General features: G+C 39.5%; 1 long non-coding RNA gene across 1 annotated transcript; it reads left to right on the forward strand.

The window, feature by feature from the left end:
- Nucleotides 1–8,885: 8,885 nt before the first annotated feature.
- On the forward strand, nucleotides 8,886–13,725 carry LOC135113824 (uncharacterized). The gene is made up of 2 exons (XR_010275084.1): nucleotides 8,886–9,088; nucleotides 13,522–13,725. It is a non-coding gene; the product is annotated as an uncharacterized LOC135113824 (long non-coding RNA).
- Nucleotides 13,726–15,946: the final 2,221 nt, after the last annotated feature.

Below are 15,946 nucleotides of genomic sequence, written 5' to 3' on the forward strand. Positions count from 1 at the left end.
CAAAGTTAAGAGCAATTCGAAAAGATAACCAACGCACCCTACTCGCTCAAACAATATTTTCCATATTTCTTCGTCCACTGAGTCAAAATGATTCGCGTCATTTTATTAAGGAAACTTTTATGTATGACTGCAGGAGAGGCCTAACCAATCAGAGGACAGTGATTGCCGCGGTACAAGTGGAGTTCAGTCTCCCCGGACCGTCCCTCTATTTCGTAAGATTCTTGACTCCCTGATCTACCCAACATTTTTTTCTTCTGTGTTCTAGATTTAAAATGATACAGTAGACCTTGTGACTTCTGTAAATATGAGTAATTTCAAAGATCGTCCAATTCTGCACCTGTCTGTTACCTCTAAGCTGAGTACAAGGAACCAGTCCCTTCTCGCCTGGCGAAGTCACTAATTTGAGACAGGAGCCACTGACAATCCTGTGGTAGGTTATTTACAAGTGAAGGGAGAGTCTGGTGTGACGGTGAGGAAGGTGTGGCGGTACATACGTCTGGTGTGACGATATGGAAGGTGTGCTGGTATATACGTTTGGTCCCGCGCATGTGCAGCACTCAGTATTCGCAAACAAATGTACGACGCGGTATATTTGAGTGACTGCTGTAAGATCTGGAGCTTACAAGGCAGCGCTGCACTTTGTGTAGAAGTTCCCTTCACCACTGTGTCTACAACAAGTTAAAATGTTATTACTATGTTCACAAAAGGTAATTTCAAACTAAATCTGAATTTACAAGCAGCTGCAGTTGGTAAGGCTATTCTTAACTTATATCTAACGTCAATACGATTTTTTTTTTCCTGTTCCTACGCAAAGGAAACAATGAGCATCATAACAGATGAACTTACTAACATTTTTGGAATGTATGTAAAAACACGCCGAGAATGTGGATTTTAGAACACAAAAGAGTAAACGAGAAGGGCAATGAACTGAGAAGAATGGAAAAAAATTTAAGATAGGGGATCGTGTTTATGACGGGCCAGTTTACTGCCAAAGAGACGATGTTGCATGGTACCTTAGTAAAGTTAAAAAAGTCGATAAAATTTAAAGTGTGTGTGTGTGTGTGTGTGTGTGTGTGTGTGTGTGTGTGTGTGTGTGTGTGTGTGTGTAGAGAGAGAGAGAGAGAGAGAGAGAGAGAGAGAGTTTGTGGTAGTATTTTTATCCGTTAAAATTAGTTGCACCACGATGATGAGCACCTGAAGGTAACAAGCACCCCTCTCTATCATTCACCTCAATTAGAATGGCGTGATGAAGCAGCGTGGTGTTTTGTGGAAGGCATCACTAGGTTGACAGTCAGCCATAATTAGGACACTTCCTGCAGGCGACAATCACGAGTGAAATGTTGTCCAAGTTTTTTTTGCTGACGAGACAATTACCTAGAAGGTAATGCCTCTCCTCTTCTCTCTCTCTCTCTCTCTCTCTCTCTCTCTCTCTCTCTCTCTCTCTCTCTCTCTCTCTCTCTCTCTCTCCATAGGTGTCTTTCAGCAGCCATAACTTAATAAATTTGTGGGTTCAGTATGAAAGAGATGCAGTACAGTATTGCATTTTCTCATGCATCTTAGAGTGACACCATTTGGTCTAGAACACCGATGTGGATTTTTTCCAATCCAAGCATTACATCCATAGTTAGAAAAAAAAACCGCTATGTAACTAATGCCAAAAAAAAAAAAATAATAATAATAATGTGTTTGTATGTATAATCTTACAGTAAGCACTATAAGACACGAGAGAAAAAAAATTTTTCTCATAATATAGAAGGTGATATGATGAAACAAGAGTAAAATTTTCATATTGTACACCTGTAGAACATCAAGCCTTCCTACCATACGCAAAAAATTAATAATATATATATATATATATATATATATATATATATATATATATATATATATATATATATATATATATATATATATATATATATATCACTTCTGAAGTGCCTTTTAAGATTATGGAACACTGGACCCGCTTTCTTCCATCAAGTAAGAAACTAAATTAAAATATTTAAGAATTTCAGTTTGGCGCCGCAGTACCATCAAGCAAGAAAACAGACATAGCGGCACGTGGGTCCACTTACATAAAAAGAAATATAATTAGTGTATGAACGTATCTTTTTTTTTTCCCCATTGACGAAGTAACACGAAGAATCTCACTCAAATTCACTCGTCTCCTCAGTTAGTAGGCAAAGGCTCGATTGATCTTCATGGACTTCAGGCAGCACAAAAACTTCACAATTCCCTAAGCCTGGATTCCACCGAGGTCTTGCGCACATTTTGGAAACCTCACTAGTGTTAGCCTCCAGTGGTCTTTAATTAACCGCTCATAGGAACTGTCATTTCGTTTTCTTTGGGCATTCAATTTCGAGGAAGGCAGTGGACTTCATGTCTCTGTGAACCTGTCTGCACTCTGTTACCTTGTTCAGATGCACATCAAATGAACCCATTATACGCCCAATGACCATGAAGTGGTTAACAAGTCATCGAACATGATAATGAAGCCTTTTGGACAATTCATGTGAATAAGTGTGTGTGTGTGTGTGTGTGTGTGTGTGTGTGTGTGTGTGTGTCCACTTCTGAGAGTAGGAGACGGTAGACAGAGAGAGATACTGATATTGATATTGATATATTTATTTGATTTTTAGAAAGATACAAGTTTGGTATACATACAGATGTAGTGAGCCATTCGTCCATTGAGCTTTTGCTCTCTATGGACTTATTTTGGATGTTATTATATGTAAAGGCGAAGCAGTGAAGCCGAACAACTATTTACATGTTTCAATTATTTACATAAGTCTGTTGCAGTACGTAAGTTTAAAGAAAATTAAAGCAATAGTACCCAAAAAACAATAACAATAACTGTAATAATAATAATGATAGCAACAATAATAATAATAATAATAATAATAACAATAATAATAATAATAATAATAATAATAATAATAATAATAATAATGATAATAGTAATATCAATACTAATACAAATTCTAATACTAATACTAACACTACTACTACTAATAATAATAACAATAATAATAATAATAATAATAATAATAATAATAATAATAATAATAATAATAAAAATAAAAATAAAAATAATAATAATAATAATAATAATAATAATAATAATAATAACAATAATAATAATAATAGCAATAGTATAATGATAATAACAATATTAGTAATAATAATAACGATAATAGTAATAATAATAATAATAATAATAATAATAATAATGATAATAATAATAATAATAATAATAATAATAATAATAATAATAATAATGATTAATAATAATGCAGCATATCTAAGTAATAAGTCATGTTAATTACATATAAATACACCTTAACATATAAATATGTTAATATAATATTAATATTAATAATAATATTAATATTAATAGTATCACAAGAGGAGGCAGTAGACACCTGCCGAAACGATAATTACTCCCAGTGAGGTCTAATGCACTGTTCAGGGGGTGCTGTGAACTTATCATTAAACCCAGCTGTGACCTCACTGAACGTTTCCCTTTGTGTCTCACAACAGAAGGGGGCAGTCACAGCCTGCCCTCTAAAGACAACTCTCTTCCTCCACACAAAACTACAAGCACCTAATAACACACACACCCTTCACTCAAAAATTTTAAAATCATCATGGCGACTCCTACACCAGCCTCGGAGTCCCCATCTGGGGAGGGGACCATAAATGTCCCCAGGTCAGACTGCCTTTCTGTCGACGACCCTAAGTGTCTTGACACCCTCCTCAACTTTTTCTTCATTAACTTCTGTAACATTCGTGGTCTAAGATCTAATTTTCAATCTGTACAACACCACCTCTCCTCTTCTAAACCTCATCTTCTTTTCCTCACTGAAACTCAGGTGTCTGAGGCAACTGACAGTAGCCCCTTTTCTGTTCCCTCTTACTTTGTCTATCCTCATTTTCGATCCAAAGCTGGATGCTGCGTTTCGAGTTTTCCACCATCTGGTCACAGAGTCACTCTCATACTAAATTTATCTGTGCTGTATACCTCTCACCTAACTCCTCTGATTATAAGAAATTCTTTGACTACTTAACTTCCAAAGTGGAGCACATTCTGACCCTCTTCCCTTTTGCAGAGATCTCCATTCTTGGAGACTTCAATGTTCACCACCAGCTTTGGCTTTCCTCTCCCTTCACTGACCATCCTGGTGAACTAGCCTACAACTTTGCTATCCTTTATGACTTAGAACAACTGGTGCAACACCCTACTCGTATTCTTGACAGTCTTGGAGATACGCCCAACATTCTTGACCTTTTCCTGACCTCTAATCCTTCTGCCTATTCCGTCACCCTTTCTTCTCCGTTGGGCTCCTCCGATCACAATCTCATATCTATATCTTATCCTATCGCTCCAATCTCTCCTCAGGATCCCCCTAAGCGAAGGTGCCTCTGGCGTTTTGCCTCTGCTAGTTGGGGGGACCTGAGGAGGTATTTTGCTGATTTTCCTTGGAATGACTACTGCTTCCGTGTCAGAGACCCGTCTTTGTGTGCTGAGCGCATAACAGAGGTGATAGTGTCTGGCATGGAGGCGTACATTCCTCACTCTTTTTCTCGTCCTAAACCTTCTAAACCTTGGTTTAACACAGCTTGTTCTCGTGCTATACATGATAGAGAGGTGGCCCACAAAACATATTTAAGCCTTCCATTACCAGAATCTCATGCACTTTATATTTCTGCCCGGAACCATGCCAAGTCTGTTCTCCAACTAGCCAAAAACTCCTTCATTAACAGAAAATGTCAAAACCTTTCAAGATCTAACTCCCCTCGTGATTTCTGGCATCTAGCCAAAATATCTCCAATAACTTTGCTTCTTCTTCTTTCCCTCCTCTGTTTCAACCAGATGGCACCACTGCTATCACATCTATTTCTAAAGCTGAACTCTTTGCTCAAACCTTTGTTAAAAACTCTACATTGGACGATTCTGGGCTTGTTCCTCCCTCTCCTCCACCCTCTGACTACTTCATGCCACTTATTAAAATTCTTCGCAATGATGTTTTCCATGCCCTCGCTGGCCTAAACCCTCGGAAGGCTTATAGACCTGATGGGGTCCCTCCTATTGTTCTCCGAAACTGTGCGTCCGTGCTTGCACCTTGCCTAGTCAAACTCTTTCAGCTCTGTCTGTCAACATCTACCTTTCCTTCTTACTGGAAGTTTGCCTACATTCAACCTGTTCCTAAAAAGGGTGACCGTTCTAATCCCTCAAACTACCGTCCTATTGCTTTAATTTCCTGCCTATCTAACGTTTTTGAATCTATCCTCAACAGGAAGATTCTTAAACATCTATCACTTCACAACCTTCTATCTGATCGCCAGTATGGGTTCCGTCAAGGCCGCTCTACTGGTGATCTTCTGCCTTTCCTTACTGAGTCTTGGTCATCCTCTTTTAGAGATTTTGGTGAAACTTTTGCTGTTGCCTTGGACATATCAAAAGCTTTTGATAGAGTCTGGCACAAAGCTTTGATTTCCAAACTACCCTCCTACGGCTTCTATCTTTCTCTCTGTAACTTCATCTCAAGTTTCCTTTCTGACCGTTCTATTGCTGCTGTGGTAGACGGTCACTGTTCTTCTCCTAAATTTATTAACAGTGCTGTTGCTCAGGGTTCTGTCCTGTCACCCACTCTCTTCTTTCTCTTCTTATTATTCATTAATGATCTTCTAAACCAAACTTCTTGTCCTATCCACTCCTACGCTGATGATACCACCCTGCACTTTTCCACATCTTTTCATAGACGTCCAACCCTTCAGGAAGTAAACATATCACGCAGGGAAGCCACAGAACGCTTGACTTCTGATCTTTCTAAAATTTCTGATTGGGGAAGAGCAAACTTGGTATTGTTCAATGCCTCAAAAACTCAATTCCTCCATCTATCAACTCGACACAACCTTCCAGACAACTATCCCCTCTTCTTCAATGACACTGAACTGTCCCCCTCTTCTACACTGAACATCCTCGGTCTGTCCTTTACTTATAATCTGAACTGGACACTTCACATCTCATCTTTAGCTAAAACAGCTTCTATGAAGTTAGGTGTTCTGAGACGTCTCCACCAGTTTTTCTCACCCCCCCAGCTGCTGACTCTGTACAAGGGCCTTATCCGTCCATGTATGGAGTATGCTTCACATGTCTGGGGGGGTTCCACTCATACTGCTCTTCTAGACAGGGTGGAATCAAAAGCTTTTCGTCTCATCAACTCCTCTCCTCTAACTGACTGTCTTCAGCCTCTCTCTCACCGCCGCATTGTTGCATATTTAGCTGTCTTCTACCGCTGTTTTCATGCTAACTGCTCTTCTGATCTTGCTAACTGCATGCCTCCCCTCCTTCGGCGGCCTCGCTGCACAAGACTTTCTTCTTTCTCTCACCCCTATTCTGTCCACCTCTCTAACGCAAGAGTTAACCAGTATTCTCAGTCATTCATCCCTTTCTCTGGTAAATTCTGGAACTCACTTCCTGATTCTGTATTTCCACCTTCCAATGACTTGAATTCCTTCAAGAGGGAGGTTTCAGGACACTTATTAATCAATTTTTGACCACTGCTTTGACCCTTTTATGGGACTGGCATTTCAGTGGGCATTTTTTTTTATTAGATTTTTGTTGCCTTTGGCCAGTGTCCTTCCTACATAAAAAAAGAAAAAATATATATACAGAGCTTAGCGAATACAAATTAAATGACATGTATGCTACACATATATGACAAATTTTTGACAAGGATGTCAAGATATCAGTGTCACATGTAAATATTTAAAATGTTAATAGTTACTGAATACTGTTTTCATAAGTTTTCTTTAAAATGAAATGAAATTGGTATCCGTAGTGAGTGACTCAGGTGTTCCATTGTTGAGAGCCTCTGAAGGGAAGGCTTTGTTTTGCGTGTTAAGTTCTATACAGTGATAAGCGAAAATGGAAAGGTCTGCGTGTAACATTGTGAGGAAATAGTGTGAAACCTTGGTCTGTGGTGAGGGAGTGTAAGGACTTATGAATAAATAGACTGCTTTGTACTTTAATAATGTCAGGGACAGTTAATAACTTGTGATTACTAAATAACTCTTTCGTATGCGCGTATTGACTTTTGAGAAACACTATTCGAAGCAGCTTTTCCTGGGAGACCAAAAGACTATCAGTGTATATTTTATATGCTCCTCCCCAGATTGCACTGCAGTACTGTAAGTGAGGATACATTAATGAAAGATAAATTTGTCTTAAATATTTTCCACTTATAAATTCCCAAAGTCTAAATATAACACCGGTTAATACAGATATTTTAGAGTTAATGATGTCAATGTGATCTTTTCATTTCAACTTATTATCAAGTTATCCCTAGAAACTTACATTCAGTCACTTCATTTATTAAAGCATTATCTATTGTTATTAGTGGACACAATGGGTGAGACATAAGAGGGCTTGTCACCATGAATTTTGTTTTATTTAAATTTAATGTTAATTTGTTACTCTTTATCCACATAGATATTTTGTTTAATTATCGATATTATTACTCTGTAGGAAAACTGTAGTGTCATCTGCATATGAAATGAATTTAAGTTTATCACTTGAAGAATAAAAGTCATTTATGTATATAAGAAAAAGTAGTGGTTGTAGGAGGTGAACTGTTTCCTGTGTGATAAATAACTATGAAACCATTTATGAGCGTTACCTCGTATTCCATACACAAGCAATTTTTGTAACAAGATGTTGTGAGATATTGTGTCGAAAGCCTTTGATAGATCACAAAAAACCGTGAGTTGATACAATTCAGCATCCATAGCATTATACATGTTCTGGCAGAGATGGTGGACAGCTAACTCAGTCGAATATTTAGGTCTGAATCCGTATTGTGATTAATTAAATAGTGAATGTTTAGTGAAGTAATTCATTAGCCTGGAAGCCATTATTTTTTTTTTTTTGTAAATTTTGCTATAATTAGATGAAATAGAGACTGGTCTATAGTTATCGATTACAGAATGATCTCCTTTCTTGAAGATTGGCACTGTACGGGATATTTATAAATGATTTGGGAAGCAACCTTCTCGTAAAGATTTGTTAATGATAAAAACTAAAAAAAGGTGAAATTATGTTACTGCATTCTTTTATAATTGTGATGTTAATTTCATGGTGCCCAGATGAAGAACCTTTAATGTGTTTGATGATGGAGTTAACCTCAGTTAGTGTTGCTGGCCTTAAAAAGAAAGAAAAAGGGACTTGGGGAGGCATATAATCCTTATAGCAAAACTGAATATCACTATAGTTCCTGGTCAGTGAATTACCGATTGAGGTAAAGTGGTCATTAAATGCCTCTGCAATAGCCTGAGGATTATTAATTGTGGTGTTTTTATGCACAAAACAAGATGGTAGTTGGAGTGTTTGGTAATGAGTGTGTGTAGTAGTAGGTAGATTGGATTATCCATACCATTATTTACTTAAGGAGTACGTTTTGTGTCACTCTGAAAACTTTGGTGCTGGATGAATGAGAGCTCTTGTGTAAATAACATCTCGTGAATATTTTACCTTTAGAGATTTAGGGAGGAAGGGAGGGAGGGAGGGAGGGAGGGAGGGGAAATGATGGCGTAGGGAGGGAATGTAGGAGGACGTAAGAGAGGCAGGGAATGGGGACGGAGGGAGGAGGGCGGGACAGAGTGGAGGGAAGGCAGGAGTACCAGCCCTTCCTCCAATTCCTCTTCCTTCTAACCTTAAAGTCAGTCAGCCAATCCTTCTATCTGTTGAGATTCTTACTTTTCAAAGCATTTCCCGTTTATTTTTAATGATATTTGAATGACCTTCTCAGGCTTGACGAGAATTGATGTTTTGCGTCTGTTTCATGGTTCAATATATACTTTCGTATATATTTCGTCGTGGTGGAAGAGTTGGTAGCCCTGCACATGTCCATCCGAGAATTACGTCACAGGTGGGCACAAGCCGCAGTCATTCGCCGGCGCCTCCCTGCAGTCTCAGGTAGCAGCGGTGATGTGTAGTGCTGTTGCTTTGTACTGAGTGAGCGTGAAAGAACCCTCGTGACGATATATGGTGATGGACGTGTGGGCCTTTACGTTGTGGAAATAGAAGGTGAGATTTGTCTCGATTTCCACCGTAGTATGAGTTAAATTGAGGTGAAGGAGTGAGAGAACTATGCGGGTAGTTAGTAGGTAGGCTTGTTTGCTTGCGTCTTGTCTTGACTCTTGAAGCTCTCCGGGAGTTGTAATTAATGTTAATGCTTTGTTGCTTATTAAACTTAATGATCCCAGAGGCAATATCGTACATGTGCAAGGTAGGTGTGATTGCAGGGAGTGGTGTTACGTTGGAAGTAGGGGGCAGGAAGAAAAGCCACACGCACGCTCTCCAGCTGTATTTCACGAAGACGAGTAAACAACAATGCATATAGGAAATATAGGCGGATAGGCGTACTGGTGGAGGTAGGCAGGCAAGGGCATGAGAGGTCAGGCGGGCAGCTGCTCTCTGGCTTCCCTGTTTCGTCAGGTTCGTAAATCACCTCGCACACCCTCGCTTCCCCACCTCCACGTGAATCCACTCATTACATACATACTTATCAAGCAATTACAACGTTACTAAGTACAAATCGGGCCCAGTATTCTGGTCGTTACAGTGGGAAAACAGTGGTGGTGGTGACTATCGGAAGAGCGAAGTGACGGAACAAGCGGTAGCGGACAGGAGTACTAACCTTTGCGATACATTTGTGCTCTGCTTCCATTTTCTATTTCGTATATTATATTTCAGTGTGTCTTAAACGATGTTCTGCCGTACCACTCACTACTGTATTTAGTCGTTTCATTCATTTTGTTGTTCAGAGTGAAGAGGATTGTAAAAATGTACTTTTGAGGCATTACAATATATACCAGCGCTGAATCTTATTTCGGATATGTTGGCACCCTTCAATGTCGATGCAAATATAACACGTAGGTAATAAGACTAATGGAATTCTGCCATAAGCACTGCTTATTTGTTATGTGTGAAGTGACAGAAGCACGTGCAAATCTTATTCTGAATCTCTACTTTCGAAATAAAAGATACGTGTTCATGATGATTAAAGTGGGAGGAGAAGGCTAGAAGGATCTCGTCTCCTCGACTTTTAAAGCTCCCTCCCTCTGGCTCGTTACTTTGTGGTGTTTATTTGGTGTTTGTTCAGCTTAACTGTTCCATTGGCATTATCTATTAAGTAAGGAAGATAATATAGCAGTGGTGTAGTACTGATTGATCTGATGGTGGTTATCTATGCTGGTGGAGAACCAGCTGCGCAGTAACTGTTCCCCTCAACAAGTCTCATTTTAGCGTAAATCAGATTATGTCACGATTGCGTTGTTGAAAAATGGATATCCGCACTCTCTTCGCCTCTTACTTTCTATTCCATTTCGACAGTACCTTTTGTAGAGGATGGTGATGTCTTGGGTGTGTTGGCAGCGGTGCGCGTCGCCATCATCGGTGACATGATCAAGTCTGCTGGGGAGAAAAATAATGCTGCTTGGTGTTTTTTTTTTTTCTACTTACTGATTACTTATTATTTATGAGGAAATATAAATTATTTATGTGGAAGAGAGAGAGAGAGAGAGAGAGAGAGAGAGAGAGAGAGAGAGAGAGAGAGAGAGAGAGAGAGAGCGCAGTAGATTACGTACGCATCATATTATTCTTTGGATTGTTTACTTTGCAGGTATGCGAGCATGCGTATTCTCTTTAACACTAGCCTTGCGAATGGTGATAAACATGGCCAGTTTTAATAATGGTGATGGTACATGCTTGCTTTCACTTCATCTTGAGCAATGAAAGGCGTGTTTATGTTGTGGAGTGTCTGGAGTGAGCAGGTCTGTGATACAGGCACTAAGGGAATGTATGATGAGGCGGGAGAGCTTAGGGAAAGTTGTGCGTTGTCATGTCCAGCTGTGTACCTTCTGCATTACTGCCCACTCACTGTTATGTAGGTTAGGTTAGGATAAACTTGTATTAGGAGATGGGGAAATGTTAGGGGACAGGATAATTTCGGCTAGGCTGAGCTTGAACATATCAACTACCCAGCGGTGACCTCCCTCAACGTTTCCCTGTTAGGTTGTCTCACAACACAGGGGGGACAGTCACAATTGACTTCCTTAACGCAATTCTACTTCATGCACCTAATACACTCGCATCCTTAATTCAGAATTTGTATATTAGTTTTGGTTAATCCTTCTGGCTCGTTTTCCTTGGGGATTGACACCTCATTGGACCTTTTTTCTATATAAATTTAGTTGTCCTTAATCATTACCCCATTTACAATAGAGAAAAAAAGTGATCAGTTAAGACAGGCTAAAGTCACCATGTTGGAAGATAGGTTTGACTAGATTAAGCTAAGCTTGTGTTAAGAGACAGATTATTAATGTTTGATTGAATTATTGATTTGTAGGTTACGTTAGGTTAGCTTAAAATTGTCATAGGATACTTGTATTACTTATATTATTATTTGATTTACCGTGTGGTTGACTTGAGACGCTGCAGCAAAGTCAGTGAATCAGCAACTCCCGCTAATCGTCCCCTGTGTGTGGACAGTTTGCATTATGGATCAGTTAGCATAACAAACACTTCACTTCCCTCCCCGTGATCAACTGGAGGCGAGGTGTTGCATTAAGGGAGGCAGCGAGTGGGCGTGCCATTCACTGCTTCATTTCCCAAAGCCATAACTTGAAATGCAAGACAATTTAGCATAGGTAACAACAAGGGGACGCCATAGTAATGAACACACTACATTTTCTTTCTATCACCGTCTCATGCTTACCATATCAGAGAGAGAGAGAGAGAGATGAGTGTGTGTGTGTGTGTGTGTGTGTGTGTGTGCGCGAGTGTGCGCGAGTGTGCGCGAGTGTGCGTGCGCGCATTATCCTCAACTGTATCAAATATTCTGTTCAGTAATCCCCCGCCACACATTACTGTACACACAAGTTCAATTTTCTCTTAATGGAGTGGAGTGAGAGTAAACAGTGAGGTGGAGCTTGTAACGTGGCCTTGCTGGGTAGTGGACAGTGGACATCCTGCCGAGTGGCGGTTGATGGGGTGTCTCTCTCTCTCTCTCTCTCTCTCTCTCTCTCTCTCTCTCTCTCTCTCTCTCTCTCTCTCTCTCTCTCTCTCTCATATTTATATTAGAAGAATCCAACTTTGGGAATGAGAATAATTCGTTTTTTTTTTCGTGTTTCTAGTATTTTATTTATGTGGATTTTACTTTAGTTAATTTAATGTCGCTTTGGTCATTTATTTGTGGAAATTTATTTTGTGGAAGTGTGAGGAAGAAGAACAAGCTTACTAATTTAAGAAGGATATTGAAAGCCAGTCATTCTTCCCCTTTCATGTGATTTTGATATACTTAATCCTCATAACGACTTGCTTATATTGGAGGTTCAGCCTTGCATCATAAGCTTGGAAAGATCAATTATGCAAAGGAGGGAGAGGAATATAGTATTAGTTTGGATGCTAGCAGTGACTGATTGTCTTTACCTAATCCTTGTAATTTCAACACTTGGTGATGTTGATATTGGTATGATGTCTTCAATGAATCTTACAGGAGGTCAGAAGTGCTTGCAATGGGATATGACTAGGAAATCTTACAGTATTAAAGTGGTATATTTTTTAATGCTTTCTCAAATACACTTGTTTTACAGAGAACAAGAATGGTACCTCATATTTCTTAGAGCACTTGTGTCAAGGTGAACACAATTATTATCTTTCAGAGAAGAACAGGAAACAGGGAAAGTAGTTAGGAAGTTACGTATAGTTTGGATGGTGTTGACAATAGTAGCTATACGTGATGCAGAAAGGCAGGACATTTTTACGGATATGGTGATAATAGGGAATGGGAGAAACGAGGTCACCTGGGTCATTTAGGAAAGTGGAAAGTAGGTCAAATAAGACAAAGATTCTAGAAAACGGCAGACATTGAAAAAATGAAAATACCGGCTAGAGTATTCATCTGCTGCTGCTGCGGTACAAAAAAAAAAAAAATGAAAAGCAAAGTTGAGCTTGTTATCGTCACACCTCATGACACAAGAACAGAGGGCTCCAGTACGAGACCTTGTGTTTGTAAGAGTTAAGAAATATAAGTGATCCTCATATTTAATTCAGTGAGGGTCGTTAGTCTGCCAAAACATGCGAGAGTGAGCACCTGATTAGCCTTGGTAATACGATGATTGGCTGCCGACTAACTCGTCTGTTTAATTCATTCCGTTCGTGCCGCCATCACCACGTGTAGTGCACATGTGGGGAGTCCTGGTGCACTAATACCATGAGAGAGAGAGAGAGAGAGAGAGAGAGAGACCAAGCTGCTATTATTATACTCGGAAGCTTAAATTTCGTAGTGTAGAGGGGTACTGACCTTCCTTGATTGCCTTTTTAGCGTGCCTCAGCATCAGTGGTGCTTCCAGCCACCGGCAGTGTGTTGAGACTTAAAAGTGTCCATGTAACGGTGAATTATTTATGGGTCAATGTTTTTAAAAATTGTGTTTTTTATTTGCTTTTCATTCTCTTAGTTGAGGGGCGGGGAACACTTAATGGGTGGTTGACCACCATCAGGGCCGCCATTCCACCGCATTCATGGCCACCCTACCCGCGCTCATCTAGTCACGTCCCCTTAGTGCAGCGCCCCTCATCTGTATGTATGCTGAAGAGACACGGAAAAATGAACACTCGTATCTCTGTGAAATATTGTGCGCCATAAAGTCTCTTGTCCTCTACGGCTTTTTTTTTTTATTCCTTCTTATAATATTTATAGAAGAGTCCTCTTGCCACACATAAAACTGGGTATTCATGTATATTGTTACGGTAGGTTCAGGAACGTGGAAATAAGGATATTTAACTCTGTGTGAAGTGTTGTGCTGACTAAAGTAGTGTGTAGTGCCTCATCAGATAGCAAGACAGTGTTGGAATGCTTCAGGGAGATAAGGGGAGGGCGGGCGACAGGGATCCAGTTTGCAGGAGGAGAGTATTAGGAACCGGAGCAAATGCAAACTTGTTATAGTCACCGTGGAGTGGATTCCAAGGAACGGCTGGTGGACTAAATAAAATTAATTCATATAAGACATAGCCATTGGGGTTTTTTTTCATGTTGGGAAGGATATTCACTACGATTACCGTATAAAACTGCAACACTTTTTTGTTTTTATCTTGCTACCAAAGCTGTCATTTATCTACTGACTTACATAACGCACTGTTGTTCAACTCTAGATCATTAATTTTATTCATTTTTTTATTTTTTTATTTATTTACTTATTTTTATTTTTTTTTATTTTGTCGCTATGATTAAGTGGTTAAATTACGATTTGTTATTAAGGTACGAATGTATATTTGTTACTTCATCACCTGAGTGTGGAGTACAGGTGCATCACGACACCTCCCCACCTGTCACAGTACTTAACACAGGCATGTCTTCCACTAACCATAACAAAAAAAGAAAAATTAATAAGTAAATAAATAAAATGAATAAAAAAAGAGGAAGAAAAACGAACCAATCAATTGAAGCAGCCAGAGGTATTCGTGGAGACACAAGACACAGCGCAGTCTGACCCTGACCATTGTCACGCGAACAAAACTGGTGCATTTTTTACTTCAGTTTGAACTGCACCGAATGTGACATGTGGACAAGGACGGCCAGAGAGAACGTGTCCCCACTGAATCTGACTTGGATGAGGACGCACAACATTATCAAACATTTCTACGTCTTATCGCAACATTTCACAGGCTGTAGTAATAGTCATTGTAGTTTTCTAGGTCTTTATTGAGATTTTAATTATTATTTAGCAAGGATTCTGCATCATCCACAGGAAAAAGAAAAAAAAAAACCTGAGCCAGACTAATTATCAGTGTGGCCTTTGATAACAGGTCTGTGATTAAGCTTGTTCACTGCTTATGACACACAGCTTTGTACTGATAAACTACTCTCTCATTTTCTTCCCTTCATTACATAATGGAAAAAAAAAAAATTCTTCTACTGTAATTTGCTGTCTTGTACATACGTATGTGATTATTAAAATTGTGTGCAGTACTTTGTGTTGCAAAGTTTAGCGCATTACAGTGAAAAAAAAAATAAAATTTGATCTATTTTCTTTATCGTAGATGCCTGTTATAATTACATACAGTGCTTTTTAGTGTCATAAACTGCAGCATTAACACAGTAAAATAGCCAAAGAAAACTCGCATAACTCACAAACACGAAGCAGCATGTACACACACGTTCCCCTTGCTCGTGCCGTGTCACTGTGTGCATGTGATGGCGCGATGCATCTCCCACCAACCTGGACGCCACAGCCTCCTTATTTTTCATTACTGGCGCGTAGAGTGCGGGATAACTCACAGCTTGCAGGGGGAAATTGATGGCAGCTGTATACAAGGTGGAAGATTATTTATACGCGTGGTATATTGACAGAGAATTTGTAGGTGGCGTGTTTAGTAGGTAGGAGAGAGAGAGAGAGAGAGAGAGAGAGAGAGAGAGAGAGAGAGAGAGAGAGAGAGATTAAATGAATGATACTTTGACACAACTACAAGATATGTTATCATTACCGCAGAGAGAGAGAGAGAGAGAGAGAGAGAGAGAGAGAGAGAGAGAGAGAGACTAATTTACATCATACTAAATGGAACGAATAATTTTCAATATTCATAAACGTTGGTTGTTTTAGGAATAATTTCGTTGGCCAGTGGTTGTTATGTTTTGAGTTAATTCCCTCACCGTCAGTCACGTTCGCGCCAATGCTCCACTCAGCACACTTGTCCCTCAGTGCGTTCCCGGGGCGACGATTGTTGGGTAGAGGGACGTGAGAAGACACGGGATTTCTCTTGCACGTTGAAAGCTTGGCTGATTGATTGCAAGGACGGGGGATGGTAACGTGAACTTGAATATTGCCTGTCCAGTAAATGGCATTAAATCTTACGTTCATTGTTCTTTGGGTCGTAATAAAAACA

The sequence above is a fragment of the Scylla paramamosain genome, chromosome 26 (assembly GCF_035594125.1).
Source record: "Scylla paramamosain isolate STU-SP2022 chromosome 26, ASM3559412v1, whole genome shotgun sequence".
Taxonomy (NCBI): domain Eukaryota; kingdom Metazoa; phylum Arthropoda; class Malacostraca; order Decapoda; family Portunidae; genus Scylla; species Scylla paramamosain.